Source organism: Periplaneta americana, chromosome 11, assembly GCF_040183065.1.
Source record: "Periplaneta americana isolate PAMFEO1 chromosome 11, P.americana_PAMFEO1_priV1, whole genome shotgun sequence".
Taxonomy (NCBI): domain Eukaryota; kingdom Metazoa; phylum Arthropoda; class Insecta; order Blattodea; family Blattidae; genus Periplaneta; species Periplaneta americana.
In genome coordinates this window covers 178,530,253-178,538,536 of record NC_091127.1, presented here as the reverse complement: position 1 = coordinate 178,538,536, position 8,284 = coordinate 178,530,253, and the positions used below count along the sequence as shown (strand labels likewise).

Below are 8,284 nucleotides of genomic sequence, written 5' to 3'. Positions count from 1 at the left end.
GTGGACTCTAACTCAATGTATACGATCGAAAGAGTAGTCAATTATAGGTAAATGTCACAGCGAGTGGTGGCACGCCTCGGAGGTAAGCCAATAACCGATGTTGTGTGGCGTGAATTTGTCCAAGTCCACTTCGGGCAGCGTCTGGTTAGGGTATGTATTAACGTTTTGGAGGAAAATCTACATTTTTTAACCAACCTTGTTAAGATATTTATCAGACAACATATGAAAGTAGACTAACATAACCATATATCAGAAACTTCAACTTCACTTTTTGATTCCTTAAAAAAAATGATTAATTAAAAATTATTCTATTTCTTCAAAATGCCATATATTTTCTAAAAATTACTCAATTTTGACATTTCTTTCACTGAGTTATTGCTGTTTATGCGTACAATGCTCTGTACTAGGATTTTGCAGCTAACATTATTACAAAGAAAATTTTAGTCAAAAAACGCCATTTCAAACGTTAATACATACCTTAATACAACTAGGGAAGGATCTAATGCGCTCTCACGGAATAAACCGAAGTCTTACGAAGGGGATTTGGAAAAAAAAAAAAAAGCCGGTGTCAGTCATAAGCTAAGATTATACATCTTATATTACAAAACCCGATCGGTATTGAAGGTATTCATTATAGCAAAGTAATAATAATAATAATAATAATAATAATAATAATAATAATAATTATTATTATTATTATTATTATTATTATTATTTTATGCTCGACCATGCCGAAATGTAGTAATTATACACCTGGTAGCAGTCCTTTAATGCATGTCATTAAAGTACATCTATTCATTAAAGTTCAGGTTTTCGATTATTCTCGGATATGCAATCGAAAGACAACTAGGGAAAAGTCACGGAGGCTGGAAATCCAATACTGTCGCAGAAGGTTATGCTCTGTTACTATAATAATTAGCGTTAATTGTAAATAATATCCAAATAAATTCAATTTGTCATCTCGTTTTTCATTTCTAAATCAGTTTCCAGGTTATATCAAGACTAATGTTGCCTAGGTTATATCAAGGTCAATTATATTCGTGCCTCGGAAAAAATCAATACTTTCGCGTCTGCGCACATCTCACAATTGAGGTCAGTTCCGTTCGTCACTTAACATAACTATAACATGAAAACTTATGAATAATTTCAAGTTAGAAATATGGCCGAGCATAAAAAGTCGTATGAAACTTGTCTATAATGGTAATTAAGACGCTCGTATGAAAATTACGAAACTCGCTTGCGCTCATTTCATAAACAAACATACTTGCGTCTTAATTACTACCATTATAGGCTCGTTGCATAATGTACTAATTATTAGTATTATTAACTACTGCTACTGCTACTATTCCCCGAAGGTAGAGCGCATAATGAGTCATCAATTTAAATGTAATGTTTAATCACATGTCATTTTTGGTTTAACATGTGCTAAATATAATGCGTGAATATTAAACTAAACACCACTGACAACACATATTTTCTGCTACACGATCTGTTCACATCAACGGCCTGTGTCTTCAATATTCAAACATAACAGGATCGCCAACTTCTCATCACTGAAGGAAAGTGGCTACTTTGTCTTCGACTAAAATTCTAAATCTGCTGTATAAAAATAGTAGTTTATACTTCAATACCTAAAAGTGGCAAATTCTGTCAATAATGGGTTAATATCTGTTTAAGATTGTCAGGTTCGCAACACTTGTCACCAGTTTCTCCCCACCACTCCCACCGAACACAGACAACAACACTCCGGCCTCATCGCGGCAAACTGACGAACTTCTCTGATGACACAGCTCCCATCACCACAATTATACCCCGTGGTACGACCATAGACAGTTCTTGCTTTCCCTTCGCACAGTAGTTGGAAGGTGAAACAAGCCCCCGAACCTTGACATGGACCTGAAGCCGGTACATTTTACTTGAAGCGTTCCCTGACGTGCAGTAAGTACACTATAGTCGGACCATCGGATCTGTGCCCCCGTTAGATATGCGAACTGAACCCTAATTCCTTCTCAGCCTCGGTAATTCATTTCTCTCCCTGCATTCCTATCTCTCTCTTTTCTATCTCTATCCCTTTCTGTTCCCCAATACTCACAATTTTGAGCCTTCTTGCGGGACAGTTTACAATATTTGCACTTGCAGTCCAGTGTTGTCAACTCAACATGAATACTGTAGCACGGAGTGGTGAAAGAAATGTTATTAAGCAAGTACGTAATAGCATTTTGCGATGAAGAGAAACAAACAGGTCAATATCTGTTTCCTATAAATCAGGCAACGAAAAGAGCAGCTGCGATCACTGGTGAGACTTATTTTATTTCAGTTGATTACGTATTAAAATTACTTACTTCACTAATACTAATAATACAACATTTTATGTAATTTATATACACGGGTCAGAACTCCCAATAAAGAAAATCAGGAGAGAGGGAGTCCGTGCAGGAGATGAAAAGCTAGAATCACCAGAGAAGAACAGACCAAAGGAACTTTTAATGATTATTGTAGATGATATGAACCGATGTATTTTAAGAAGAAAGATACAAAAATTTTATACCGTTCAGAAAGAAGTTTCAACATTGAATAAATTACTGAAGCTTGCGAGAGAAGCAATAATTTCCAAGGTGGGAGAGAAAAACTACGGGAAGTGATTCCAGACATGGGATTTAGGTTTAAAAATGTAGAAATACAAGATGTATTTTGATTGAAAGAAATTATATTGTAGCATGGAGGACCAGTTATGACACCGTTTGACGGAAGTTTGGCAACATCCCTTTTCGGTAAGGTACGTGGCCTGCTGTTTGACGTGGTGGGAGGAAAGCGAGTGGAATGGAGTGAGTACAGGCGTTAACTTTTCCAAGAACGACGACAGCGCTGAAGGGGCACAGATCCGATGGTCCGACAATTTATTATATCATACACTTATTGCGCGTCAGGGAACACTTCAAGTAAAATGTACCACGCTGTGAATTTTTTTCGCCCTTAACAACACATCGCCTTCTACTGAAATTGAACTCGCGACCTTCGTGATCATCATTACAGTGAGACGTGGAGCAATCTGCTTCCGTGCCCTTGCAGACTTCCAGCTTAATGCGAGTAAATGTAAGATGTTGGCCTCTGTTCCTGGCGATAAAGTCTGTGGAAAGGGGTGAAGTCAGTAATTACAATAACTAATCTGCAAATAAGCGCCTTGGAACTCGCCGGCATGAATCACACAGTCATCGGTCCGCCTGCTCACACCTGCCGCAGAGCGCCAACTGGCACTTTTTGTGCACCCCTCGCTCATGTAGAGTTCACGTCACTTAAGACTTGGCGTTGTTTTTGTGTGAAGTTAATATTATAGGTTAAACGAACTCCGGGAAGGTTAATTCCTAACTTAGCACAATGCCAGCTGACTGGACGAACTTTATCTCCTCGACCCGCATCCGGGCAGGTGCGGCAACCGTCACTCGCTTCCTCTAGCCCACTTCCATCGATTTGCATTCCCTGAGGAAGAACGTTTGTGGTGGGCAAAGAGATAGATTTCCTCCGGATGATTGAGTTTTTGCTGCCATTCTATTTTTGCAGTAAAGAGTAGGCTTTCAAATGTAATTTGTCCAAAATAAAAAAAAAAGTGTTTCACTATGATTGCAAGCCTCCATATTATGCATGTGATTTTAACTTCCGCGGTTGTATAGGTATGGAGTTGGTTTGGACAGTTTTCATTTTCACACAGCGGTTTTCTTGAATTTTTTCTTGAAAATAAGAAGTGCATAAAACCACGTTTTGAAGACCACGCCTCCATTATTCTCACGATTATACTACACTTCTCTTAGCCTACTTTCCTATTACATTAGATTTCTCGAAGAACCTCGAAAATGTGCGATAGTCAAAGAGGTAGATTTCCTCCGAGTGATTCTATTTTTGCTGTCACTCTAATTCTACCACTGCGCCCACGATTATATTAAACTTCCTGGTAGTCTACTTTCCTTAACTATTTAACTGTTCACTAAATTAAATTCCCTGTACAGAGGTCTTATGAGCTTTGTGGTGGACAGAAATAGTAATATACGTTACAAGAGCGGTATGTTGACGTTTTCATGGTCGAGGAAAAGATTGAAAAAGCGAAACGTAGTTGAGCTTTTTTAATTTCCGAGAACATGAAAACAAACATACCGCTCGTGTATCGTACATTATTTTGTGCGAAGATCGTTTATTACATACATGAAAGACGAATTTCTAATTAGTTGCAATGAAATCTCCATCTTGGTTTCTGTTTAATGACGGCAACTTTGGAAAACCAAAATATATTTCTTCAACATTGTTGCTATAAAATGTTTTCTGAGTTTACTATACTCCAGCAGGCCGTGATGTACGTCTGTCTCCCCCCCCCCCCAGTCTATAAATGCGAACTTAAAACAAACGGTAAGGTTATGTAATGATTTATTTTTCATTTTAATATTTTAACAATATTATTTATATAACATATTGCAGTAATAACATCGGCATCTGGAATCTTGTTGATTTTTTCACGGCTTCCTTAATGTTACTTGTATCAGGAATGCAATAAGTTTCGTGGAGTAGTAGACTTTACTTAATTTTTGCAAATATTTAAAAACAATAATTAACATTGCAATTTAGGTGAAATTGCAGTGGTAAGTTTCCAATTTATAATTATTACTATGTTAAAGGTCTCTAAAAATAATATGTTAAAAACCTAAAGCAGTAAAATGAATGTCGCGCTTAAGCGGTAAGAAGAGGGAAATTGTTATGTGTGTTACGTTGGGAATACTGAATGTGGTATTTCACACTTACCGCGTATTGGTTCTGTGCGGAAAACAAGCAAATACGCACGATCTCACACAAAAGGATTTTATTTCTTTCGACATTCTATTTTCCCACTTGCTTCCTGACAGTTGCTTTCAGGCTACACTGCCATTATCTCAGCAAAGTAATCGAGCCTGGATCTCCTGAGAATCTCGAGTGGTCGTCAGCTCGATGCCCTGTGACATCAACTCAGTCGGCTGCGCTCGTGTTTCGCTGCCGCGGGCACAGCGGAGGCTCGTGATGGCGGCTGCTTTTTCGTGATAATAAATGTTTCTCATACTGATCGAATTAAACTTAAAGTTACGTGAATGCCTATTTACATGTACGAAACCGATTGGTTGATAAGTGAGGGATGAAATTAAAGCTGAATAAAGCTAAATACTCTACTGTATTTTAGATTTCTACTTTTTTTTTGTTCATGCAGGGGAAGACAGCTATATGCTCTGTCTTGTTGCAGACCTTGCACTTCTTCGCACCGTACGCTTTATGAACGAGTTAACATTGTAGGGCTGGTGGTAGAGAGAGGGTTGACAAGATCATGAAGCAATGTAGGGGTGGTGATTGAAGGAGGGGTACGAACAAGGTCATGCACGGATCTAAAGATGCACGAATGTAATAACTGTTGTCCAGGAGATGAAAATTATAACTCGAACTGTAAAACATGCACTGAAGTTAATCCAGACGAGCACAGATAAAATTAATCGCAAAGAAACTGTTTGAAGTTGTGTAACGGATAACTAATAATTAAAATTAAATTGTAATAATGATTTTTTTTTAAAAATGAACTGAACAACTCTTTCAGTAAAGCAAATCTAAGCCTGTATAAGCTATACTGTATATACAGTGCCTACATTATATTATTCACAGCAATACTCAAAGACATTTTTCTTTGCAAAATTAAAATAAATATTGCTTTCCTGTTTCAAGAAAGTGTGACCATTAAACATTAATACACCAGATGAACTTTATTACGACGACTGTCTGGATTTTTTAATTCTCATTATTGTGTTTGAAGGCAAAATCTTCTAGCAGATTTGAACATTTTTCTCTAAAGCTACCACAATAACAGCTTTAGCAAAATCTCCATCAGTAAATGACCTTACATTTTTCGCTACACATAGAGTACCATAATTTTGAAGCTCAAGCGAACAGAACATTCGCTAATCTGATGATCAGCAGTCTCCTTTATCATCTCACCACGTTCATCTCCCTGATATTTTGTCACATTCACTTGTGTGGCACGAAGAATAGTGTCATTGCAGATTAAACTTTTTTAACTCAGTGCATTTCCTTGCCACAAACTAAACATTTTTATCTCTTCAAACACGACACAAAAATGGAGAAGGTTCTCTCATAGTGACAAGAAACTAGGCACCGATTGATTAGAAGCCATCACAAAGATCTGTCTGCTTTCGAAGCTTACGACAGAACACTCGCAATGCCTTTACACTGAATTCCCCCTACCGTGCTGCAACCAGCTACACGTAAAGCTGTACGAGCTGCACATAATAATAATAATAATAATAATAATAATAATAATAATAATAATAATAATAATAGTTATATTTTTCCTGGCAGAGTTAAGGCCATTAGGCCTTCACTTCCACTCAACCAGGATCAAATCACATACAGAAAAATACATACCGGTATACATACGTGACAACTAGGCTGAGTTGTCTAGGCCTGAATAATCTATTTTAGTACAAAATATAAATATATGTATCGATAGTAGTAAAAATACAGCGACTTCAGCTCTGCTCCTTAGCGATTTTTGTAAACTGTCGTTGGCGATATTGTGTAACCAATAATGCGTATTTGTAAATTTCTTTAGCTGATTTTGTAAAGTTCGTCAAACTTTACAAACTAATAAGATAGCATTGTGAAACACAATTTACAAGCATTTGTAATCTTTTACTTGTTATTTGTAAATTGTTAATTTTTAAGGATTGTGAAACGGGCCCCTGGTCTAGACAAAGTGTGCAAAGCGGTTGTGAGGCGGGTTGCATCAAGGGGGTGTTCGCACTTGGCTCAGTCAACGCAGAGAATCGAACCCGAGTGCACAATGATGGCTGTGCAGTCCGGGTAGAGGATATGAGGAGGTCGAATAGTAAGGAAATCGGGGTGTTAGGTGGCAGCCCCACCCAGCACCATCTTCTTGCACCCAAAAACTTTACTTGGACTCGCCAAGCTTCGAATTCGAGTCTTCTGCTTGGAAGACCCGTCAGTCTCCACACGTCACGCTTCCAAAGCTGTGCGTCTGCTCTCGCCGTGTGTATTTTTAATTCTTATTGTTGGTTCGCGACATATTTGATGTACTGTAATATTTAATGTACCCGTCAGCCATGTTATATTTTTTATTTGTGTAATGAATTTAATTTCTGTGGCAGCCAATGTTTTTATTTTTTTTCCCACGACTATTTTACATATAATTACCACAGTCAGCCACACCAAGCAGCTTCGTGTGGTACACATAATTCCCTCATTCATTTAATTAACAAAAATCAGAGAACTGAAGCGTCGTCCTCTTCAACGACGACATTTAATAAGATCTAAGTGCTACTTGTTCCGACATAGGGCAGATGCAAGGCTTAATTATGTTATAGTTTATACGCAATTACTAATTTACGCTCTGTAAATAAATATGAGTGTTCCTATTCACATAACGCTCAAATTATCATACAAGTAGGTATCCTCACGAATTTTAATTGGAAGTAACATACGATGAAAGAGTAATGGAACGGAGACAAATTCTCTCCGGCGCCGGGATTTGAACCCGGGTTTTCAGCTCTACATGCTGATGCTTTATCCACTAAGCCACACCGGATACCCACCCCGGCGTCGGACAGAATCGTCTCAGATTAAGTTCCAACTCTTGGGTTCCCTCTAGTGGCCGTCCTCTGCACTACGTCATAGATGTCTATGAACATAGGACTGAAGTCCACACATGTGCTGAGATGCACTCGTTATGAGTGACTAGTTCGCCGGGATCCGACGGAATAAGCGCCGTCTTAAATCACGAAGTGATTTAAGCATATCATATATATTATCCCGGCCAACTAGTCACTCATAACGAGTGCACCTCAGCACATGTGTGGGCTTCAGTCCTACGTTCATAGATATCTATGACGTAGTGCAAAGGGCGGCCACTAGAGGGAACTCAAGAGTTGGAACTTAATCTGAGACGATTCTGTCCGACGCCGGGGTGGGTATCCGGTATGGCTTAGTGGATAAAGCATCAGCACGTAGAGCTGAAAACCCGGGTTCAAATCCCGGCGCCGGAGAGAATTTTTCTCCGTTCTATTACTCTTTCATCGTATGATGACGCAGAATATCTGCATGGAAATATCATATGTACTTCGGTACATTAAAATAATATATATATGGAAGTAACATGGTCAGCAAGAGTTCAATGGACGAGAACGAGCTTGCGAAAATCTATTAATGTTATTTCGATAGGCTATTGTTTGAAACATCTCATGCTTTACTG

At 38.3% G+C, this 8,284-nt stretch overlaps 1 non-coding gene across 1 annotated transcript; it reads right to left on the bottom strand.

Annotated features, from left to right (window-relative positions):
• Nucleotides 1–7,549: 7,549 nt before the first annotated feature.
• Nucleotides 7,550–7,621, bottom strand: TRNAY-GUA (transfer RNA tyrosine (anticodon GUA)). Its single transcript has one exon. It is a non-coding gene; the product is annotated as a tRNA-Tyr (tRNA).
• Nucleotides 7,622–8,284: the final 663 nt, after the last annotated feature.